The sequence below is a fragment of the Panthera leo genome, chromosome C1, assembly GCF_018350215.1.
Source record: "Panthera leo isolate Ple1 chromosome C1, P.leo_Ple1_pat1.1, whole genome shotgun sequence".
In the NCBI taxonomy this organism is placed as follows: domain Eukaryota; kingdom Metazoa; phylum Chordata; class Mammalia; order Carnivora; family Felidae; genus Panthera; species Panthera leo.
In genome coordinates, this window is record NC_056686.1 from 85,949,423 (window position 1) to 85,975,481 (window position 26,059).

The 26,059-nt window shown below is 38.2% G+C and overlaps 1 long non-coding RNA gene across 1 annotated transcript; it reads left to right on the top strand.

The window, feature by feature from the left end:
• Positions 1–4,805: 4,805 nt before the first annotated feature.
• LOC122228159 lies at positions 4,806–9,979 on the top strand. Its single transcript, XR_006206454.1, has 3 exons — positions 4,806–4,956; positions 5,510–5,571; positions 9,885–9,979. It is a non-coding gene; the product is annotated as an uncharacterized LOC122228159 (long non-coding RNA).
• Positions 9,980–26,059: the final 16,080 nt, after the last annotated feature.

Here is a 26,059-nt window from a genome sequence, read left to right on the forward strand (position 1 = left end):
AAGAACAAACTGGGAAAAAATGGGTGACACATTTATGAATGATGATATCTTTAATATACAAAGAGGATTATGACTCACCAAGAGAAAGCATTCTACTAGAAAAAATAGACACAGCAATTTGTCAAAGAATATAAATGGTCTGCAAAATGTTAAAAACCTTACCAAAGATCAAAAAATAGAAATGAGAAGATGAGAGCTATTTTTCATTATCAGATTAGTAAAAGAAGGTCTCATAATACCATGTACAAGATGTTAGTATTAGTACTGTCAATAACAGTCAAAAATGAAAAAAATAATAATTTCCTTCAATGGAAAATTTGTTAAATAAATTATGATATATCCCCTCAATGGAATATTGTGCAACCACTAAAAATGATTATATAACTCTATATTAATTGAAATAGGAAGACACTCATGACCCACTACTAAATGAAAACAAAAGATTATTGAACTCTGTATAATATGCCTCACTTTCTGTAAAATGTCTATATGAGTGTGCAGGAATGTGCATGGGTATATATATATAGAGAGAGATATCTGTAAGGCTTTTCAACAAAATATTAAAACAGTGCCTATTTCTAGAGAGTGGAGTTGGAGATGATTTTTACTTTTTCCTCTGTATCTTTCTATATTATTTTGAAATTTGAAAATAGACATAGATCGTTTACAATGTTTAAGAAATAAAACTGAATTATTTAGGGGGAAAAATAGCAGGTCTTTTTGTCGTTCAGAATAAAAAATGAGACGAAGTTGAGGATTGGTCGTATGTAGAAAGTGAAAGAGAAGGGTTGGTCAAGGATGACTTCTGGCTCTCTCATCCTGGTAATTCTGTAGCACTGGCTAAAAGACAACCCTCCTGTCATTGCCTGCCCTTTCCCCCCATTGTCAATCCTTACCACTTTGCAACTTCTCATCTCAGATTCTGCCCCTCCTAATGCTGGTCTCACTGTTGGAGCCTCTGCAGGCTCGGCCTGATATCAGAATGCCCTCTTCATCTACTTTCTTAACTGAGTGGCAGAACATTAGAGATGAGAGATGTCATTGGAAATGACTGGTCCAAATGTTAAATTGGCATAGGTTGCTTTGATGCCAACATGTACTGAGGGTCCCAGTCGAACGTCAGAGAAGATGGATGTGAGAACTACCAAGTTTAAGAGAGGCCCAGTACTGACTGGCTCTGTCTCATGGTGTTCAAAGTAGTAGTAAGGCCCATCGAAAGGGTAAGGATTCCCAGGGGTTTGCAAGGCTTGATGAGTGGTAGGGAAGCCCATTTTCACTTGGACTGACTACGCAGAAGAGGGGCAGGAGGTTGAATAGTGGAAGCAAAGGCTGGTCCTTGTTAACAGTTTGAGAGGAATTGCCACCATATCCTTTTTCTGTATTGCAGTTTTGCCTTACAAACAATTTTTTTCAAAGCCAGATTATGCAGAAACAAGCCTAAATGCTGTCTGTCTAAATGTAAATGTTAAACATAAGAACTCTTTACTGGTAAAGGAATTTGCAAGATTGAAGTCAGAGATGTGTCGGCTTCTCAAATTTTATTCTCTTTGCCATTTAAGGCTGACTCATCCCAGCCTTCAAGGGTCAGGGCATTTCTTAGTATGCGTTGAACTCATGCCAAACTATTGTTTCACACTGTTATTGTCTAAAAGACAACGTGTACTAGAAACGTGAAACAGGAAATGTCCATCTGAACTTATTACGGTAGAAGAAATTTTCCAGAGTCCATATGCTGATGTAATTATGCTCAGATTTTTTTTTTTTTTTTTTCCAAAGCGTTTGGTGACCAGATCTTTGGAACAATTGTCTTCGCTGTCATGGGCAGGGCATATAACTTATTATCTGTCTTGTAGAAGAGTACAGCCTGTAATTGGCACACTGTTTTTGAATTAGGTTTTAAGGAGTTCTTTTTTATTCGCCCAGTTTGTGTGGGTGTGGGAAGTGCATATATATTTGAATGTCCGAATCTCTATTTTCTTTGGAGAGTCCTTACTTTATTTTACACAGAATTTTTTTTTTCTCCATCTTCATAGTCGATGACACATACCCTACTCCCTTCTGTTCCAGTGCTGTACTTTGTACAATTTACAGTACAATTTCCTGGAAATAGCAGCAGGCAGCTTCAGTAGGCCCTGGCTGGCTGGTTCAGGGTTCTTGCAGTGCTCACAATGGACATTTCTCAGCATCACTAATCTCTCTTCTTTTATTTTGGTCCCATTTTCATCAGCACCAATCCTGTGCTCTGAAATGAATTGAAATGCTGTACTCTTTGAAGGGACGAGGATTAAAGCTTAAACCAGGTCTAAGTATGAGGTGAGAGGAGGGCAGCCCACACAAATCTGGTAGTTTTTTTTCTCCTGAGAACTGAAAAAAAACAATCTGTACTCTCAGAAAAGAAAGGAAACAGTAAGTAGGAGCTTTTCCCCTACACTGTACATGGTACACTGTCTTTGGTGTAGAGCAAAGTGAAAGTCAACCCATTATTTATTTCTGTAGCACACTTATTTTTTTTTTATTTTTTTAACGTTTTTTATTTATTTTTGAGAGAGAGAGACAGAGTGTGAGCGGGGAAGGGCAGAGAGAGAGGGAGACACAGAATCTGAAGCAGGCTCCAGGCTCCGAGCTGACAGCACAGAGCCGGACGCGGGGCTCAAACCCATGAACCGTGAGATCATGACCTAAGCCGAAGTCGATGCTTAACCAATGCTTAACCGATGCCCAGGTGCCCCGATTTCTGTAGCATATTTAAATACAGTATTGGATTTATATAATCATTAAGAGGTAGAGATCATAACTCAGGTATGACTGCATCTTTTTTTTCCCCTCTTTTCACTTAATTTAAGTAGCTTCATATTCTTGTTTTATTTTTTTTTTAATTTTTTTTTAACGTTTATTTATTTTTGAGACAGAGAGAGACAGAGCATGAACGGGGGAGGGTCACAGAGAGAGGGAGACACAGAATCTGAAACAGGCTCCAGGCTCTGAGCTGTCAGCACAGAGCCCGACGTGGGGCTCAAACCCATGGACCGTGAGATCATGACCTGAGCCGAAGTCGGACGCTTAACCGACCGAGCCACCCAGGCGCCCCTCTTGTTTTATTTTTTAATGTTTATTTATTTTTGAGAGAGCGAGAGAGAGAGAGTGTGGAGATCTGAAGCAGGCTCTGCATTGACAGCAGAGAGCCCAGTGCAGGGCTCGAACTCAAAACCTGTGAGATCATGACCTGAGCCAAAGTCAGACACTCAACCGACTGAGCCCCCCAGGCACCCTTAGAAATCCATTGACTAAAAAAAAAAAAAAAAAGAAAGAAAAAAGAAATCCATTGACTTTTAATGTAACTTTTGAATAGGAAGCAGTTGAATATAAACAAGATCTTGAAATGAGATTATTTGGGATTAGCTAAGTATTGCTATATCTAACTTAAAAGCTTATTTTATTTTTATTTTTAATTTATTTTTATTTTTTAATTAAAAATTTCCTTAAAAATATTTATTCATTTTTGAGAGAGGGAGAGAGACAGAGCATGAGCAGGGCGCGGGGGAAGGGCAGAGAGAGAGGGAGACACAGAATCCGAAGCAGGCTCCAGGCTCTGAGCTGTCAGCACAGAGCCCAACGCAGGGCTCGGACCCACAAACTGCAAGATCATGACCTGAGCCGAAGTCAGATGCTTAACCGACTGGGCCACCCAGATGACCCTTTTAATTTATTTTTAAATTTAAATCGATGTTAGTTAACATAAACTGTAATAATAATTTCAGGAGTAGAATTTAGTGATCTATCACTCACATATAACACTCAGTGCTCATCCTAACAAGTGCCCTCCCTAACATATTCTTGTTTTATATCTGAGTCCATGATCTTTTTCATCCTGTATCCTATGTGTCTGACAAACTCCATTTTATCCCATTTTTCAGTTCTTTTTCTCCAGTTTTACAGAATCCCAGAAATCCTTTTCTCCAGTTAAAATACTATCATTAGTGGGTCACCTGGGTGGCTCAGTCAGTTGAGCATCCGACTTTGGCTCAGGTCATGATCTCATGGTTCATGAGTTCGAGCCCTGTGTTGGGCTCTGGTCTGACAGCTCAGAGCCTGGAGCTTGCTTTGGGTCCTGTGTCTCCCTCTCTCTCTACCCCTCCCCCACTTGTGTTCACTTTCTCTCTCTGTCTCTCAAAAATAAAAATAAACATTAAAAACATTAAAAAAAAATACTATTATTAGTAGCATTATTTCTAATGTCATTTTGAACTTCTTTATTCCAGCACACTCTGCAGGGTGAAACCTTAAGAGAAGCCATAGAGAATGAATGATTGGTATTCAGCCAAGCTTTGCCTGTCTTTCCATGACCAAAAACAATTAGGTGAAAAGGGGGAAGATGCAATTGGCTATTGTTTTACCTGCCTGGTCCCAAACAATCCATATGAATATTTGGGATTTTTTTTTTTTTTTTTTTTTTTTGTACAGTGATGGTTGCATTTTCATTATGTAGCCATAGCAAAAGTTTTCAGTGAGAAAGTTTCATTTTAGAAACAAATGAGGTCAATGGCTTCTTGTTTTAGGAAAGGGGGTAGCGGGGACATTGGAGTAAGAGGAAGTCCTATGTCAGAGGGCTCTACACACACTTTCCTGAAATACGTCAGCTATGTGTAAATGCAATCTGTTATTTTAACTATTCATAATAGCTGTGTTTTGTCCTTTCTCCCATTAAATTATAAAATTGATGATATAAATATGGTGAATCTTTATTTTTCAAAGATTCCTCCCTACATTTGTAATAGGTTGCATTTTATTCTTTCCAAAGGTCTCAAAAACTACCAGATTATTGTTAAAAAACAAACACGTTTTGGAAGACTACTGACCAGTAGCCAGAAGGAAGGTCCTGAGTCATCGAAGTGTTCTCCAGCTGGCAAAGGAGTATGAAACCCCCCTGGCCAGATCTGTCCTTGCTGGAGCATCGAGGTAAGTCAGGGAAAAACGTTCATGGTACCCGGCAAGAAATGAAATGGTAAACATCATGCAGTGCATGTCTGTGCCTCAAATCGAAGCTTCATATTCAAAAGATATGGGAACTTCATTTTTCTTCTCCTTCCCCAGCTTGTGTATTTCAGTTTTGTATTGAAATGTTTGCTTGATTCATAAAATATTTAAGGACTATATAAAGAAGAAAGACTCAGGAATCAAAGGCAAGTGACCTAACACAACTTCCGTGAGGTCTATTCAGGAAAGCAGGCTTCATCAAAAGCCCGGTGTTAAGTTAGTCAGCACTGCTTTCTCACCAGGTTTTGACTTCCTACTGAGTGCAGTGAGTGAAAGAACCCTGAGCAGCAAACATTTAAGGATTTTGTCTGGGCAAACACTGATCGTAAGGTTTTGACCTCTAACGGTGTCAGGCATATTGCCTTGATAAATTGTAAAGTGAATTTTCGAAGATAAAACTGCAACTTAAATATTCACATAGTTATGAACTGTTTGCATATTTTCAGAGAAAAAAATAATGCCATTTATTTTTCAGAATAGAGTACGATTACGATACCAAAATCTACAAAATGTGAAAGAGTAAAGGAAAACTATCAGGTGAGAACGAATTATTTTTATTCCAGAGATATAGGTAAGAAATATGAATAGATATGTATATATACAGAAGGGTACATAAGAAACTAGAAACTGTGGTTGCCTTTGAGAAAAAGAATTGAGGGCCTAACAGTCAGAGATACTTTGCATAGTTTACAATGTTATAATATTGTAATTTCTTTCCTTGTACATATATAGCTTTTTTTTTAATTTTTTTAATGTTTATTTATTTTTGAGACAGAGAGACACAGCATGAGCAGGGAAGGGGCAGAGACAGAGGGAGACACAGAATGTGAAGCAGGCTCCAGGCTCTGAGCTGTCAGCACAGAGACCGACGCAGAGCTCGAACCCACGAACTGCGAGATCATGACCTGAGCCGAAGTCGGACACTTAACCGACTGAGCCACCCAGGCGCCCCTATATAGCTTTTTTAGAAGAATGAGAAGTGCTTTACAAATGCAAAGATTTTCACTGTTAAGTCTTTATTTCCATAAAACTAAAAGTAAGTGCTTGGTCAATAGACTCTAGGCTGTAGCCATGATATCCCTTGATTTCGTTTACCTGATAACACTAGCCCATGTTTGTGAATTCTTAAAAACTCCCCAAATGATTTTACATACATTACCTAATTTGTAAGATCACCTTAGTATTTGTTACTATTTTTTAATGTTTGTTTATTTATTTATTTATTTATGTATTTATTTAGAGAGAGGGGAGAAGGCATGGGAATGGGAGAGGTGCAGAAAGAGAGGGAGAGAGAGAATCCCAAGCAGGCTCCACACTGCGGAGCTCAGTCCCACAAACCTTGAGATCCTGACCTAAGCCAAAGTCAAGAGCCCAGTGCTTAATCAACCGAGCTGCCTAGGCCCCCCTATTTGTTACTATTTATTATTACTCAGCTCTTCTAGTTTTCTTCCCTTAATATGTGATTATAATATTGAATTGCAGTGTTTTTGTTCCCCTGCACCACACAAAAAAAATAGGATACTATTTTCAGAAGTTTCTAAGGAAGGTCTATTTGATACTTTGATACTTTCTTAAGTATTGGACCCAGGTGTAACAGAATTATAAAGCTCAGGCTTCCAGAACAGAGACATAACACTCAGGTGCTTATCTTGAGAGCCATATGGTGGTTCATCACAATTCAGTTTGATGTTACTTTTATCTTATCCCACTGAGCCCAAGACAGAGTGTTCAACAGCTCTGGGTAAATAAAAATATTAGTCAAAATTAAATGGAGGGTGTGGAAAGGGAGTGGGCCTATAGGGTATTGCAAAATTTTTCCCTTCCAAAACCCTTCTCTGCTGAGGGGTAAGTACGTACCACTGCTTTTCATCATGCAAATAGATGACCAGATAAGGAAAAAAAGCTATTCTCCTTCCTTGTATGTGCTTTACTGGATTTATAGACATATGTCAGCCCTCCATTTTCATTAATGCTCATAGGACTGAATTTCTTTCCAAGTTATTTGATTTAGCAATATTGCTAAAACTGGTTATCAAGCCATTTTGTATTGAAAAGGGTTTCATGGATGGTGACTTGTGAGTTGGCTGACAGCTGAAATGATAAGCCCTGTTCAGTTCTGCCTCTTATATCTGCCAGAGATTAAGGATACTCTGACCAGGGGTGCCTGGGTGGTTCAGTCGGTTGAGCTTGTGACTCTTGATTTTGGCTCAGATCATGATCCTACCCAGGGTCATGGGATCAAGCCCTGTGTTGGGCTCTGTGCTAGGTGTAGAGCCTGCTTGGGATTCTCTCTCTCTCTCTCTCTCTCTCTCTCTCTCTCTCTCTCCCTTTGCCCCTCTCCCCTGCTCATGTTCTCTCTTTCCAAAATAAAAATATAAAAAATAAATATCTTGACCAACGAAGAGGAAGACACATGTTTACCTTTCTGCATTCCTTCTTCTGTTAAAAAATACACATAGGTCCAAAATGGAGTCACTTGTGCTAAGCTCATGTCACCAAACCAAGACTTAATACTTTTCTTAATGACAGCTTCAATCTCTCCCAAGAGTGGAATCTTAGGCCAGTCAATCTGGAATGACCTAGTCAGCGCTAGTGAGGTAATCTGTCTAATAGACCCCTGCCTTCCCCAAGGAAGGTGACCTTGCCTAAAACAATCCAATCTTTGCTAGAAAGTTTCTTGTCCTGCCTCCTTCTGCCTATAAAAATCTTCTGTTTTGTCTAGTTCCTCAGAGTTTCTTTTTATTTGCTAGATGGTATGCCACCTCGTTCATGAATTGTAGAACAAAAACAGTAAGATCTTTGAAGTTTATTTGGTTAAATTTTGTTTTTTAACATTTCCAAGCTAGTTTTTAACCTCAGGAAAGAATCACTCTTATGTGGCTATTTAATATTTAATTGGCTACATAATGCAGCTGTGTAATAGCTAAAGGCCATGTTGCACAGTGGTTAAGGATGAAGGCTTGGAGTCAAACAAACCTAAATTCAAATTTCAACTGTGCCCCTTACCACACATGTGACCTTGGGAAAGTTAACATCTTTAATATCACTTTTCTTATTTGTGAACTACATTTTGTTGGAAGGAATAATTTTTTTTTAATGTATAAAGTGCATAACACAGGACCTATAATACAAGGTGCATTCAGTAACAATTCAGTTCTTGTTATAATTAGTAAAACCTTTTTTTTTTTTTTTTTTTTTTTTGAGAGAGAGAGAGTCCAAGCCAGGGAGGGGTAGAGGAGTGGGGTAGACAAAGGATCCGAAGCGGGCTCTGTGCTTACAGAAGAAAGCCCAACTCAGGGCTCGAATCCACAAATTGTGAGATCATGACCTGAGCCAAAGTTGGACGCTCAACCAACTGAGCCACCCAGGTGCCCCTAAAACTTTTTTTATCGTTAACAACCACAAAAAAATAGGACATTTACATAGAAACTGACTACTTGCTATCTCCAACTACTCCCCCTCCCTTGTCCTTGAACCCACTCCACTCCGGCAAACCACTGTTCCACTGACACTGCATTTAGTCAGCTCACCAATGACATTCACACCACTGTGCACAGGGACCAGTTTTCAAGCCTCATCTGAGCTGAGCAAACAGCAGCCTTTGAAAGAGTTCATCTTGCATTCCACTGACTCCTCTGCTCAGGGTTCAGTCCCCTGGCCCCTTCTCTATCCATAATCATTCCCCTGGTGACCTCTTTCAGTCTTGGAGCTTGAATAACATGTGTACACTGATGACCTTCCAAATATGTGCAGTCCCAACCTTGCTCCTGAACTCCAGACTTGTATATCCAACCAACTGCCTGCTCAACCTGTACCTGGATGTCGTAAATGTCATCTCAAACCCAGCAGGTCTAAAACCAAACTCCCTGGACTTCCCACAAATCTGTTGCTCTCACAGCCTCCCCTGTTTCAGTGAATGACAACTTCATGACGCAGGTGCTCACCTAAAAGCTTTGCAGTCATCCTTGACTCCTCTTCTCTTTTCTCACACCCACATGCAAACCATCAAGAAATCCTATTGACCCCCACCTGCAAAATCAATCCAGAATTAATAACTTCTCAAGACTGTCTCCTCTGTCTCTCTGGCCTCCCTGACATTCACTTTGATTATTGTTGGAAATTCCTAACCAGTTGTCTTGCTTCCGCAGTTGCACCTCCAGACTGCTCTCAAAGAGCAGCCAACATGATTCAACTATAATGTAATCCATATCCTGTCACTCCTCACAACTCTCTCACCGCTGGGGTGCCTGGGTGGCTCCGTCAGTTGAACATCCGACTTAGGCTCGGGTCATGGTCTCACCGTTCCTGAGTTCCAGCCCCACAATGGGCTCTTTGCTGTCAGCACAGAGCCCGCTTCGGATCCTCTGTCCCCCTCCCTCTCTCTGCCCCATCCCTGCTGGTTCTCCCTTTCTCTCTCTTTCTCTCTCTCTCTCAATAAACAAATAAATTAATTAAAAAAACTCTCCCATGGCTTCTGAGCTCACATAAACACCCGACAGGCCTGGCACAACCTGGCCTAATCCCCTGTACCCTCTGCATTGCCCACTCCGCTCCAGCCACACTGCCCTTCTTGTTTCTCCTTGAGCATGCTAGACTCACTCTCACGGCAGGGTTTTTGCACCTGTTTCCCTCCCCAGGATGGCCTCCCACGGATATCCACTCATCAGTCTCTTCTCTTCTTCTAGTCTGTTCAAATGCGCTTTGTCGGTGTGGTAATTCTGACCAACATATTTAAATTTACAGTCTCCGTTTGCTTTGTACCTTTGTTCTTGCTTTAGTTTTCTTCATAGTACTTTCACATATTTTACTTCTTTCTTTTATTTATTTCTCTCTTCTCCACATAAATGTAGTCCATGACGTCCGGCATGGTTGGCCGACTGGTGCACTCCTGTATCCTTGCCAATGCACATACTCACCAGGTACTTCCATAAGAAGACTAAATCACTACTTTGTAAGTATTTGTTTGAGAGAATCCGCTTGAGAAAATACATTTCCTGCCATATATGGTATGAAAGCCTACTGTGCAGAGTCAGGAATCTGGATTCTGATTTTGACTGGGCCTCCCATGAACTGGACCTTAGAAGAGGTTCCACCTCTGAGCCTTGTTTTCCTAATCTTTAAAACCTATCTCTCAGAGCTATTACAGTGTTGAAATATAAGGTTATTTCAGGGAGTTCAGTCCCATGTTTGCACAAAGAAGGAATTTAATCACCCCTTTTACAAGCCACCCCCCCCCACCCCGCCGCTGCCCCACAGCCCATATACTCCCAATTAAGGTTTTATACCAACCTTACCTTAAGAACATTAGGTTCCACTTGAAACATTTTTTTTTAATTGTCACTGAAATAAATTCCCAATTAGGTGAACATTTTACCTAAAAGATGGGAGGCAATAAAGAGGCTCTAACAGAATCAGGGTTCATCATCTTTTAGTGTGTAAGTAAACGAAATGGGAGAGGGGCCTTACACGCCTTCCTTCTGTCCTTACATTCAGATTAGAGTTTGAGGTGAGAAACAAGAAATGAAACAGACTTTGCATTTTTTTTTTATGTTTGGCCAAGCTCCTCTAGTTTACATAGTCATAATTCAAATGATCATCTTTGAAGTTTTCCTATTCAATGCCCTAACTTTGTCCCAACCAGGAAAAATCAGTAGCTGTTGTTTTGAATTTTGTATTTGTAAATACATTGCAATGAAGGAACCACAGAATGCCCAAAATCTTTTAAGTATTTTAAAGGTACATCTGTTAAACTTTTATAAGTTTGTGAGATTTTTAAAACATACTTTTTGTATCCAATAAGCTGAGAAGGCAAGAAAGTAAAACCATACTGTTCAGACTCTTCCTGATTTTCTTTTCTAACAACTCTCCTCAAGATTTTTCTTATGTTCTGGTCAATTTGAGTAGATGCTCAATGGACACTTTTGATTGGTTAATGTATAACAAACTCTTGACCAGGTCCTGGATTTGCATCATTTAGTAAAACCCACCTTGGAAAATAGTGCCAATAATTTATGCAGATTATATTGGGAAAAAAAAGGAATGTTAAAAATATTAAAGAAAACAAACTTTAGAAATGACTCTTTCACACACAAATATTTCACATGTTGAGATATTCCAGGCTCGTGTTAAGAGGATTCTAGTTCTGGATCTGTTTTCCATATGCTTCAGTTCCAGGTGACATGTTCAGCATAAGCTCTTGCCTGGTCTGGCTCATGTTGCCTCATACATCTCTCCTGAGCTTGGATCTTCATCCTGTTTGCTCTTCCTGCCCTTTTACCATCCAGTTTGCTATCCTGATAAAGCTTTCTTGTATTTGTGCTCTTACTCAAGTTTGTATATATGATGCTATCTCACTCCTGGTCTATATAGTATATCATATATGTATATATATATATGATATATATATATATATATGAAATATATATATATGATATATATATATATGAAATATATATATATATGAGATATATATATATGAGATATATATATATGAGATATATATATATGAGATATATATATATGAGATGATATATATATCTCATATATATATATATATATATATATATATATATATATATATGAGAGGGAGAGGGAGAGAATTTTCTTTCCAACAAGGAACTCTTGAAGGTTTCAGGCATGGAGTGAATGAGACATTCACCTATATGGTAGGGTAGGAGAGAGCCTGGCTGGGGCCAGAGAGACCAACTGAACAGTAAGAAAGTATAAAAACTTTGAACTATGGCATAGACCTGCAAGAAATAGTTGAGTGTTTAAATGAAGACATTGTTGTTTAAAACTGTATTGTTTGCAATATTTTTCATTCTATCAGTAGGGGAATTGAGTAGACCAGACAATAATGTTTTCATTTTTAACTTTGCAACACAGCAATAGGAAGTCTCTGACAGTGTGTAACACAGCAATCAAGTAAGAAAACTTGAAAGCAGTCTCTCAAAGTTCATCACCAGGCAATATCTTCTCCCCAACCTCTCTCAAAGCTCTCTGGAACAATAATACAATAATTTTTTTTGTTTCATTGGTACTTATGAGCCAATTTATAAATTCTCTCCATCAAAGATATTTGCAAATGACATATCAGATAGAGTTACTATCCAAAATCTATAAAGTACTTATCAAACTCAGCACCCAAAAAAACCCAAATAATCCAGTGAAGAAATGGCCAAAAGACATGAATAGACACTTTTCCAAAGAAGACATCCAGATGGCTAACAGACACATGAAAAAATGCTCAACATCACTCATCATTAGGGAAATACAAATCAAAACCACAATAAGATACCACCTCACAACAGTCAGAATGGCTAAAATTAACAACTCAGGCAACAACAGATGTTGACGAGGATGTAGAGAAAGAGTATCTCTTTTGCACTGCTGGTGGGAATGCAAACTGGTGCAGCCACTCTGGAAAACAGTATGGAGTTTCCTCAAAAAGTTAAAAATGGAACTACCCTATGACCCAGCAACTGCATTACTAGGTATTTATCCAAAGGATACAAGTATGCTGTTCCAAAAGGGCATATGCACCCTAATGTTTATAGCAGTGCTATCAACAATAGCCAAATTATGGAAAGAGCCTAAATGTCCATCATCAGCTGATGAATGGATAAAGAAGATGTGGTACACACACACACACACACACACACACACACACGCACACACACTGGAGTATTACTTGGCAATCATAAAGAATGAAATCTTGCCATTTGCAACAATGTGGATGGAACTAGAAGGTTTTATGCTAAACAAAATTAGTCAGAGAAAGACAAATATCATATGACTTCACTCATGTGGAATTAAAGATACAAAACAGATGAACATAAGGGAAGGGAAGCAAAAATAATATAAAAAAAGGGAGGGGGACAAAACATAAAACTCTTAAATACAGAGAAAAACTGAGGGTTGCCGGAAGGGGTTGAAGGTGGAGGGATGGGCTAAATGAGTAAGGGGCATTAAGGAAGGCACTTGCTGGGATGAGCACCGGGTATTATACATGGGGGATGGATCACTGGAATCTGTTCCTGAAATTGTTATTGCACTAACGATTATGATAACTAACTTAAATGTAGATTTTTTAAAAAAGCATTATGGAATCTACAAAAAAATTACAGATGATTGAACAGAAGAACAAATGATTGTATTTCTATACATTTGCAATAAACAATGGGAAATTTAAAAATTCAATAAATAAATTCTCTCCACCAATGCGTCTGCCCCCTGCCGGCCTGGGTCGGCTACCGTCCCTATACATTCCCATAGTACTCTGTTTTTATCTCTATCCTAGGACATATGATGCCATTTTCCAAGTCCACAGTCTTTATCTGCAGTTCTGAAAAACAAAGTTTATTTTATGATTCGTGCCAAACCTTACTTGGCAGCAAAACCTGACCTGAACTGGCATGAAGCTATTTATGTTATGTTTTACTCCAGAAATGTTACAGTATATGCTTGTGGAAGGCTGCCCTAGGCTCTGTCATGGGTGTTACATATTAAATGTTATATATTTTTTTACTTTTCTAAAAATCCATGAAGAGTGTTGGTTCTGAAACACTGGTGGCCCAAGTGCTTTGGATCGAGACCAGTGGAGCTGCACTGTCGCCTGATTGCTAGTCTGTGTCCCCCCCAGAGTGTGAAGCCTCGGTTCCTTATACCTGCCTGGTGTCTAGTGGGTCCCAACAGATATAAATAAAAAAGTCCGTGAATATTTGCTCTCAATTTAACATATTTAAATTTATCGACTTTCTTCTATTCATATTTTTTAAATGTTAACTACTTTGAGAAAGAAGAGTTAGGGCTGGGGCTCCTGGCTGGCTCAGTTGGTATAGCATGTGACTCTTGATCTCAGGGTTGTGAATTTGAGCCCCACGTGGAGCACAGAGGTTCCTTAAAGGAAAAATAAAAAGGGCAAACAGTCCTTTTTGAAAAAAATTTTTTAAGTGAAAACACAAATATTTGGCCAGATTGAAAAATCCACAACAGAACCAAGAATAATATCATGTTTCCTGGTGTTTAGATTTGTGTTTTCTTATGTAGATAAGACTAATATTATAAAGGCCAGATAACTCAAAGGCCAAGGGAAACAACTTTCTTTAAAATGCTATTGAAATCTTACTAGCTAAAAAGCTAAAAAAATTATCATAATGTAGGCAAGGATATAGTGAAACGGGCATTCTCAAACGATGCAAGTAGGAGTATGGATTGTTAGAGTGTATCTAGAAAGCCCGTTACAATACGGATCAAGAAGGTTAAAAAATTTACATCTGCAGTAAATAATAGAATATTTAGCACATATTACCTAAGAAACATTTATATTCTTGAGGCATATCAGTTTGGTTATTTCTTTAGGAGATTCCAGCAGATAAGCTGCATCTCTGAAAGTAGCCAATATTTAGTTTTATAAGGACTGCTATGTTAATATTTTTATATGGAATGTTTTTAAAGCTTTCTTTTGTTCAAACACCTTTTTAAAATGTTACAGCTCCTATTCTGTATTGTTTAAACATGTGTAAGTACATGACAAGGTAATTTAAAAATTTCTCATACGCGGGGCACCTGGGTGGTTCGGTCGGTTGAGCATCTGACTCTTGATTTTGGCTCAGGTCATGATCCCAGGGTCGTGGGATCAAGCCCCGTTTTGGGCTCCACGGTAAGCTTAACATTCTGTCTCTCTTCTTCTGCCCCTCTTTTCTGGAGCGTGCTCTCTCTCTCTCAAATTAAAAAAAAAAAAAGTCTCTCATATGTAGTGTGTTTTGTTGGTTTCGGTTAATAATTCTATACTCTATTACAATGCATAGTAATTTTTTTCCTTTTTTTTTTCACTTAACCCCAAATTCATAGTAATTTCGAACACCCTATCAAAACAGTGTGGGCAGTGCATAGTAACCTGCACGTTGTATTAAATAAAGCTCTTAGAGAAAAACAAGAGCTACTGTATGTTGACTAAATAGGAATTTTCATATGGGAATTTGAGACTTCCACAAGCATTGGAAGGGTTGGGAGATTAAAGATCCAGGAAGCTGTTGCCACTAATCTCAGCTTGCATTGCACAGGTAGTTGGCTCCCCGAACTTTCTTGGGAGCCTCCATTTCCCTCAGTCTCCAGGAAGCTCTACCAGCTATATAAGCTTGCAGCATTACAACAGATCATTCTCAAGCAGCTACCAGTAGCCATCTCCATTGTCTATGGAACCAAAGACGGTAATTTGCTGGAATTCATCCATAAGCTGCCGTGAACCTCTTGTCTATTGTCAGCCCACATGTCTATCTGTCACTGCCCTGCTTGAATAATAGCTTCTACTCCTTCCCTTTCCAATGTCACATAAGTGCCTGTTCCTGGCAGACTCTGACCTGGAACCAACTGGGGAGGAGGATTCTGGGAACTATGGTTCTGTTTTTCTTCTGAAATGCATGGATCATAAATGGGAAAGCAGTGATGCCAAGTTGACAGTAAATGATCGCGTTTGTTTCAGTGTCGATGACAACTAGATGGTATTTTTCTTTGCTGATTTTCCATCCTATTAGTATTCTTTCAGTCCAACTCACTATGTTATTAGTTGACCAAGACCCAGAAATCTCTCAGCAAGCAAGTAGCAGAAGTACAATTGAATTCATCTTTTATATACCATTCTGTCCATTAAAAATTATTGCTCCTTGGTTCTCCATTCCAAAATGTCTGATGCACATGAAGCTGAAGTAACACATTTTAAAATGACCATTACCCTTTTTGTGTAAGATAAAATACAATTAAGGAAATGAGGTTTTCACTGACATGTTTTCTAGAAGGGACTTTGTACCTAGCACTTCTATTTGGGAAAAATCTCTAACATTCTTCATCAACAATAGGGAGGATAAAAATTTGGCAAGATTTTAATTTGAATTTATAGCCTCCATGTACTCAAATTAAACTTAGTCATATACTTAAAAAATTTATAAGTGTATTTTGAATATTTGATGTTTCTCTAATTTTTTCAACTTTTCTTTATACATGTTTCATTTGGGCTCAGAGATAACTTATGTATATTATGCATGAGTTTGTAGCTTTTTCCATATTTTGAGAAAATTTTAAGGGAATAAAATTTTGCTTCATAAAACATCCTGTCAAGATGTAAATAATACCACATAGGACATTTTGATAAAACACTCATGGCCTAAATTCAATAAAATAATAAAAATTTTATTAAAGATAGAATGCCAGTACAAAAGTACTATTATAAATATTTTAATTATTGTATAATATATTATTCTGCCTTGCACTGTAATTCAAAATTTTATACATATTTGTTGGCTCAAAGAGATATCTAATTCATCCTCTCCTGACATTCAGTTTATTGAATATGATGTCCTTTTATTTCATCTGATACATTTTCATTGGATGTTAACTTATTTAATTATTTTTACTCTAGTTACAAGTTACTCATAATTATGTCCAAAAACAAGTTTTTCACAATCATCCTAAATACACATTTATGCTTCAAATGACACTGAAGTAAGGCATTAATCAGCAAGGCAGTCCAGGAAAATCAATCTAGCAGGACAGAATAAAATGAGCTAGAAGACAATAGTCATAAGACAGAGATATATTGGCTATAAGTCTATTGCCATTATCTAAACAGGAGTTAATGAGGTCCTCAACTAGGAAAGAGATTGAAGAAATGAAAAGAAAAAACAATTGCAAGATGTAACAAGGAGGCAGAATTGACAGGTCTTGGTAACTGGCTGAATGTAATAAGCAAGAGAAACTATCAAAGATTATGCTTAGATATTTTTACATGGAAGATAATATAGGTGTGAGAGAAAGAGATGCTGAAATGGTAATGGGGGGTATGGCCAAGGCCAAAGGCAGCCTTTTGGGGAGTACCTAGCCTTGAAGACTGTGTGGGATGGTGATATGAAAGGAAGGAGAAAGATTGAAGAGAAGAAAAAGAATAGTTTCATAAAATCTATAGGCAAGAATTTAGGGAGATAGAGGGAAGCAATAGTCAATGCTGCAGAAAAGGCTGGATTTTGGAAGTAGGAAATCTTTTGTGACCTTTAAGCGCATGGAGTTCCATAAAGGAGTAATAACAGAAACTAAATTTAAAAGGATTTAAGGAATGAGTCAGGGATAAGAAAATATGAGAGTGTTCTTTCAAAGACACTATATAATCAGGCCATGAGAAGACATTGAAAGAACCCTAAATGCATATTTTAAGTGAAAGAAGCCAATTTGAAAAGACTACATACTGTATGATTCCAACTGTATGACATTCTGGAAAAAGCAAAACTATATAGACAGAAAAAATATCAGTGGTTGCCTAGGGTTAGAGGGGAGGCAGGGATAAATAGGCAGAACACAGAGGATTTTTAAGGCAGTGAAACTATCATGTATGATACCATAATAGTGGATACATGTCATTATACATTTGTCAAAACCCATAAATCATACAACACCAGAGTAATAATGTAAATTATGGATTTGGTTGATAATGATGTGATGATGTAGTTCATCCATTATAACAAATGTACCACTGTGGCACAGATGTTACTAGTGGGAGAGTTCTGTGAATATGTGGGGGTATATAGGAATGCTCCATACTTTCCACTCAATTTTTCTGTGAACCTAAACCTATTCCAAAAAAATAAAGTGTAGAGGCACCTGGGTGGCTGAGTCAGTTAAGCGTCCGACTCTTGATTTTGGCTCAGATCATGATCTCACAGTTCATGAGATCGAACCCCAAGTCAGGCTCTGTGCTAACAGTGAGAAGCCTGCTTGGGATTCTCTCTCTCTCTCTCTGCCTCTCCCCTACTCATGCTCACCTTCTCTCATTCTGCCTCAAAATAAGTAAACATTTTTTAAAAAATAAAATAAAAAATGAAGTATATTTATTAAAAAGAATATGTAACCATTTTTCATTATATAAACGTCTGGAGTATATTCATGTATGCATCACTTTTATTGTATTATTTTATGGCCCTTAAAAATTACAACAAAATATAGCCATTTATTTGGGGTCCAGTGAAATAAGTATAATATGATGGTATTGTTCTGTTGAACATTAGTAGCTTAAAACAATAATTTATTATGTTTCACTTCTCAGGGGGTTAACAGACAGAGCTGGGCACTTCTTAGTTGGGGTCAGCTGAGGCTGGAGTCATTTGAAAGCTTCTTTGAAACTCACATGTCTTGCTCCTGGGCTGGGATTTCTCCAACAGCTGGGGACTAGTAGGGCATTTCTGTCTTCTCTTCTTGTGGCCACTCTACATGTCTGACTTCGGCTTCATACAGCAAAACAACTTAAACAGTAAGCATTCTAAGAGATTCAAACAGAGGGTTCAAGACCTGGGAGCTAGTGTTGGAAGTCATGTAGCATGATTCACTATAGTCTTATAGTGATTTCACTATAGTCTTTTAGGCAAAAATGTCACAAACCAGCCCAGATTCAAGGGAGTAGACACAGAAAAGGAAAAAAAAATTGATAGTAGCCATCCTGGAAACAAGCTACAATTTATTTGGAAGATAGACACACACAATATAGAGAGATGAATATATATTTTCCTACAAAGTATTAAAAATAGTGACAATGAAGATCCAAGTATAAAATAATATGTAACAGTAAGACCTTAATTAAGAATAAACATGGCAAATAAGATGAACTCCTAGAGGTCTAATTCAAGACATTGAATTATTTTAGCAAAGCTTCTCGAGGTTGAGGACCTAATAATTGCGCAACCTTTGAGATGCCTAAATTAAGTAAGTCATTCTGAACTATCTGGCCGCCCGATAACTAAGCCCTAATAACTCTGAACTTCTCAGTTCAAGAACTAAGTTCCAAAATATTTTTGGCCAAAGCATCATCTATCAAATTCTTAAGGCGCCTCTGTTTTCCCAGTGTCTTCCGGTTCTTCAGCCCTTGAAGTCTTCTTCCCCTACACATCAGCAGCATGTTGGAAAATCCATTTAAAAAATTTTTTTTAATCTATGTAGTTCTGATTCTGTAGTTAATTATTATTTTGGTAAGCTTGAAACCTTTTAATACTGAATGGCCAAAAAATATCTTGTTTTCTTTTATTCGCCTTTACTTTCGTTAATTTCCTTCCCTTGTGGGTTTCTTCCTTCATTCCATTTTTGGCAAGACTTCCTATGTCTTTTATAATGTACTCTCTCCTTCCTTATTTATAAATAACGTTAACATGTAAGTTGTTACTTCAATTTGATAAAACATATAACCTCTACCTTACGAAATATTTTGAATGCCTTAAAAACTTTGCCTTTGCTGCACACACAGGCAGAATGGAGTGATATTTTAAGATTTCCTGCAACTAGAAAGGTATGGAAAGTTTGACTGATTTATATTGTGTTCTGACTTCCTGAAGCAGTTTTCCTAATGCTATTCCATTTTACTCACACCATGAAACAAAGCTTGTTGTTTTTTTTTTTTTTAATCCAAATTCAGTCTTGAATTGTGCACTGTGTTTCAGTTTTGTTCTTTGTCTCTTAAGCTTAATTTTTATGGAGTTTTATAGGAGTAGCAATTTCATTTTATAAAACTTCTGTGGAGGGAATGATTCTGGAAACATTTGAGAAAAAGAATTCCCAGTTTAATTTTCAAAATTACCTTTAAAAATAAATAACATGACTATTTAGCATATATTTATTGTTCTATAATTGCATTTATTGCCTGTACCACAAAATGTAAGATTTTATCATCTGTTATCTAATTATTTTGAGTGTGACAGTCACATCTTCAGCAATAACAGTGTGTTTTCTTTGGAGCAGGAATCATATTTTACAGTTCTTTTGTATCCCTGAAACCTGTACCATAGTGTTACATATATATCTGTAAAAGCTACCTTGATAAATCTGTGTTTACATCATAGTCTTTTAATTTAATTCTTATAATAATTTGAGTCTCACTTGCCTTCCTTAAGTACATTCTATAGAAACATGATAGATTTTCCTATGGGCCAGCTTAGTCTTAAAAAGCCTTACTGGTTATTCATACATAGGTCTTTCTCATTTGAATCTTTCCCCTAAGAATTAGAACAGAGATGGGAAATTTTAATCTTTTGAAAATCCTTTTCTCTGACATCGGTTTTCTTTATGGCTCTAGATTCAGGGAAATCTTCAGTGCCTCAGTTTCCTCAGTTCCCAAAGGCAGCTTATAACAGAATTAACTACTTAATAGGGTTGTTGTAAGGATTAAATGAGTTTGCTCATGAAAGCGGAACAATTCGGTAGTAATTGAGCAATATAGGTTAGCTGCTGTTATTGTTGCACTGTTTATTTAGATTGAATAGTTTTTATTCTTTGCTAATTATGTCTTCTTCTTAATGATTTTACAAAATGCCTGCTGAAGCAATAACATTTTGAAAGCTAAGCAGATTGCTTTCATCAACAAGCTTGTTTCTTAGCTGCTTCCTGGGGGTAAGGGGGCAAGTCAGGAAAATTTTTTTCTGTTACCACTGTTTAATCCTTCCATCCTTTTTCAGCAAAAATTTTAAACCATGTGTTAGAGATACTGCTGTAGACAAAATGTTTATGTCCTCCCACTCTCAAATTCATATGTCAAAGCTTAATCTCTGTTGTGATGGTATTTGGAGGTGGAGTCTTTGGAAGCTAAATAGGTCATGTGGATGGAGCCCTCATGAATAGGGTTAGTGCCCTTAGAAGAAGATAGATGATTTTCTCTCAGGCATGCAAGGACACAGCAAGAAGGCTCTGACCGGCAACCAAATTGTCCAGCACATTGATCTTGGACATCCTAGCTCCCAGAAATGTGAGAAATAAATTTCTGTTGTTAATGCACCCAGTCTTTGGTAGTTTTGTTATAGCAGCCTGAACTAAGACAGATACCAATTTGAATAAACACACCCAATATGGCTTTGAAGATTTCACAGTGACAGGCGCCTGGGTGGCTCAGTCGGTTGATTTTCTGCTCACGTCATGATCTCATGGCTCATGAGTTCAAACCCCACATTGGGTTCACTGGCACACTGCTGTCAGCATGGAGCCCACTCAGATCTTTTGTTCTCCTCTCCTCTGCCCCTCTCCAGCTCACAGTCTCTCAAAATAACTAAACATTAAAAAATAAACATCTCACAGTGAAAGCATCAGAAACACAAGGTCTCTTTAATGGGTTGTAATGTGATTTGGAATGTTTTTACATTCATGTGATCAATAGGATAGAGCAAACAGCTCCCTGAAAAGTCAAGGAAATCTTCTCTAAGCAATTGATTTTTACACGAGTTGACTCTTGAAGGTTAAATGTGCCAGGAAAAGATGAGAAAGATCATTCCAGACAAAAACATATGAAGATGCAGAATTATGGAAGGGCTGGAAGTTTGAGGAATTGTGAGAAGTCCAGACCTGCTGGGGCTTATTATATGCTATACAGACAGATGTATAGGAGGCTTGAAAAGTGGGTGCAGTTATATTGGGGAGGACTTCTTTTTCTTTGTATGTTAAATCAAGGAGTTTCTATTTTGTTCTACAAGTAGGATCCAGTAGTAAAAACTCTTTTCAGTGGAGATTTTTAAAGCAAGAATATAACATGACCAGCAAGAGAGTGACGACAGCTAATGTCAGAAAGAACAAAGTTTAAATACCAGCTCTAGCGCTTAACCACCATATTTGCTAGAAAAAGTACTTAATCTCCCTTAATTTCCTCAAGTAGAAATACCACAGTAATACATCTTTGCTGCATATTGTGGGTATTAAGGGAGATAATGTATTTGAAATGCTTAACAAGGTACTTGGCACATAGGTGACACTTGAAAAGTTTCCTTAAGGCAGTGAGGAAGATAGACCGGCAAATATAGAGAAGAGAAGCAGTGGGATCAGTGAAAAGGCCAATGCAGTAGACCTTGAGGGCATAGACTTTAGCTTAGAATTGGGGATGGTGAAGAAAGGTGAGATTTCAAAGATATTTCTCTTCCCTGGTAAAAAAAAAAATTTGTGGTTGTTGGAAGTAGTTAGTGAGGGAGAGATCCTGAGACAAACACCGAGATTTTTAGTTTAGGAAGCTTGAAGCACCGACATTTTAGGCATCATCCTAGGTGATGTGGATGAGTAACACACATTTTCTTCTCTAAGATTCTCAAAATCTATCAGGGAAACACATACTTATGTTAATGGATACATAATGTTTTTAATGTTTTAATGCTTTTAATGTTTATTTATCTTTGAGAGAAAGACAGAGCATGAGTTGGGGAGGGGCAGAGAGAGACACACACACAGAATCTGAAGCAGGCTCCAGGCTCTGAGCTGTCAGCACAGAGCCCGACTCGGGGCTCAAACTCACGAACTGCGAGATCATGACGAGCTGAAATTGGACACTTAACCAACTGAGTTACCCAGGCACCCCTAAGGATTTTTATTGTAAGTGGGATTTTTGTAACTACATCACCCTTTATATATTTTTTCAAATGGGAGCAATAAGTTATTGAAGACACTTTGACTAAACTATTATGAAATTATGTGAATGCTATCAGACCGCAGAATTTATTCTTATTAATTGTAGTCACCATGTATCCTTACACTGAATTTCCCAGATCAGTCTTTCATCCGTAATATATAAGGCTAGCTCAAACATACATACCAGTGAAACTTTTTAATGTTTTTAAAGGATATGATGAGAAACATCTCATGAAGACTTAAGAGAAGCACTTTGATTCTTAGCATGATCTTGTAATTGCAAATTCCAGCAAATACCAATTCTTTAAATGACATAAGGTTGACAAGAAATGGAAAGAACCGTTACAAATAATAATAATAATAAAAAAACCTACATGCAGTGACACGTAAAGAAATGAGACATTTCCAGAGAAGTAGTCTGTTCTTTTGAGAATTAATTTTCTTTCTTCTAGCTGAGTAATAAATAACATTTTCAGTTAATTGTACCTTTTACAACTTTCTGTAGTACTGTTGTCTACATCACTGCGGCATCTGTATCCCGAGTACAACTCTTATTATTAACCCCTTTGAGGTTGCTGGTGGTTTCAGTTTCCTCATGTCCTTTTGCCTGGTACTTAGAAGAGAATAAATCATTTTCTCTGAATTTGTCATCTTTTCTACAATGTCATTGGCCCATCTTCCTATATTGAGCTCTCTTCATCTTTACATGCTGAATTAAATACAGAATTCCTGTTTGGATCTTATTTTAAATACTCCTCAAAACTTCAAGTCCTGTTGGAGATCTTTAAAAGCATATAATAGTGGAGGGGTTAGATAGAGAGAGGGCAGGTGATTCACAATTCCCCGGGGGAGAGTGTTTCAATTGGGAAGAATATGGGGACACAGAACACATAGTAAAAAGAGACAAAGGAGGAAGCAGAACCCCCAGAAATGAGTCATAAAGGCATAGAAGTGTGCTGCTAAATGTATTTCTTTAAGAAGATGAGAGAATTTGAAAGTACATGTCAGTGAAAGGATGGAGGTAAGCGACTGACATTCTGTTGCCATGGCAGCCCATAAAGAAAGCAGGATAGGGGGATGCCTCGGTGGCTCAGTCAATTAAGCCTCCGACTTCAGCCCAGGTCATCATCTCACGATTCATGGGTTCAAGCATTGCATCAGGCTGTGTGCTGACAGCTCAGAGCCTGGAGCCTGTTTCAGATTCTCTGTTTCTCTCTGTCCCTCCTCTGCTCACACTCTGTCTCTCTCTCCAAATAAATAAATAAACATAAAAAAAAGAAAAAAGAAAGAAAGCAGGGTAGGACAGTTATTTATTTCCCATAAATAATTTCAATAAATAAATAAATATTTGTATGGGATGATTAATTTTTTAAATTATTTATGAAGGGGAAAATTTAACCTCTAAAGGCTAAATATTTGACCTCTAAATATTTGACTTCTTCTTAAATCCTACTGGTTTTTTTGAGCACATCACAGATTACCTAAATCTCTTTATAATTTGTGTCATTCTGAAGAGATTTGGTGCTTTTCTTCTAATTCAGATTAACCCAGCAAACATCTATTGAGTGTCTGAATGTTCCAGATACAAAAGATAAAGAAGATGTACTTTCAGGAAGCTCACAGTCTAATGGGGAGGTGCGATGCAGGGGTGATTAAAACAACAGTCCAGGTGTGTAAATGGTTTTATGACTGCTTATTTACCTGTGAAAGCTTTTACTCCTGTAAAGGCAGGAGAAGCAATGGGAGAAGTCAGGGAAGACTTCGTTCAGAAAGTGTTTTTTGAGCTGAGGAGTCCATTTATGCTGAAGTAGAAATCTCCTAAGGTAAGAAAAGGCATTTCAGACATAAGCAAAAACATGTTTCACAAACACACACATACATACATGCACACATCCCCCCCCCCCCCCACTATTTGTAAGGTACAAGATGATCAGTATATTGAATGAGGTGCCCAGGTTGTGCGAGGAGAGGACAGGATCAGTATTTATTCAAAACCTTGGAAGACCCTGAGTACATGAGAAAATAATGCCATTCTCCTCCCCTACAGATAAAACTAAATAAAAAACTAAGCTTAAGCCATAAAGTAAGTGTAGGGAAATCCACAAAGTTCTAATTTTTCCACTCTTTTCATGGATTTTAAAGCAAAAAAATGAAAACTTTTCCTAATAGTTTTTTTTGAGGGATGTTAAGAACTTACAGATGGCGATTATAGCTGACTTTTACTGATGCATAACTACGTTCCACGAGCTATTATAAACCCTTAACATAGATGGTTTCATTGAACTCTCCCTACAGCCTTATGGAGAAAATACTTTAGTTGCTAGTAGTAGTAATAGCATAGGTGGAGGAGTGGATGCGTACACAGATTAATTAACCTTCCCCAGGTCACACAGCTAGAGTGTGATGGGGTGGGCCGTCTGACGCCAGAGCCTGAAGGAAGTCTCTGCCTCAGCATCATGCCACAACAAATCGGTGTATTAGGTGTGTTGGCAAGCACAACGTGTTTGCTCTTTGCAGTGCCACTTAGGCCTCGGATTCATTCACGGACTCAATCAGTAATCACTGAGTACACAGTATATGCCAACACTTGGCAGGCATTAAGGATCAGAGGTGACTACTATGGAAGTTATCTCTGTCCTCACGGAGTTATCATCGACGAATCACAATTAAGTATGATCAGAATTATGACAAGGATGGTACAAAAGAAATGTGGAAGTTTGAGCTGGCTTGGGCATTTGGGGGGTGCTCTCTGAAGAAGTGCTCTCTCTGGCTGAGATCTGAGGGACCAGCAGAAGTTACCAGGGTGAACTGGAGAGGAGAGCTTCACACAAGGTGGATACCAAGGAGAGGGGAGCATGCAAATGCCCTGCACGGATCCTCCTTTAAGGAAGGATATGCTGCCTCCAGCATCAGCAGTGCTGGCAGCCCCTTTGGGCATTGCCTCAGCTGTAGAGAGATGCCTTGCCCAAAGTCACGTACACCTAGGCCACTCTGATGGGTCATTTCAGTTGCACAGCACCTGGCACGGGTGTCTGAGGCTGTGGGGCTTGCATCACAGCTTGCTTTCTCCCACTCCTGTTTCCGCTCCCTCCCTTGCATGGGTGTTGATTTCAAGGACACTCCCTAATAAACATCCTGAACACTAAACTCCACAGGAGTCTGCTTCCTGGTGAATCGAAACTGCGTTACAACATGTAAAGGCTTTGAAGGTTCTTACAGGCTTTCAGAATGACTGTGGATTCAGTAGGAGACAGAGAGATGAACTGAGGCTGAAAAAGTGGGCAGGGGTCAAATCCTAAAGCACTTGGTGAACCATGCTAAGGACTCCTCCTAAAGGCAGTGGCCAGCAGGAAGCCACCATTGTAGAATTTTTCAGCAGGGACGATAATGATCGGATACCATTTCCAACATATTTGAAATACCACTTTGGCCGCAGTTCACAAGGGATGACGGGTGTTCTGAACACCAATTCCTATTTTTCAACAGCCTTTTTCCTTTTAGATATTAGTGGTAAAATAAAGGTACCAAACTGTCTTTCCTGTCCTTGAATCATTGCTTTCACTTGCCTTCCCCATTATCAATAAAAGCTATTAAATCTGCTCCCTGGTTTATGCAACTA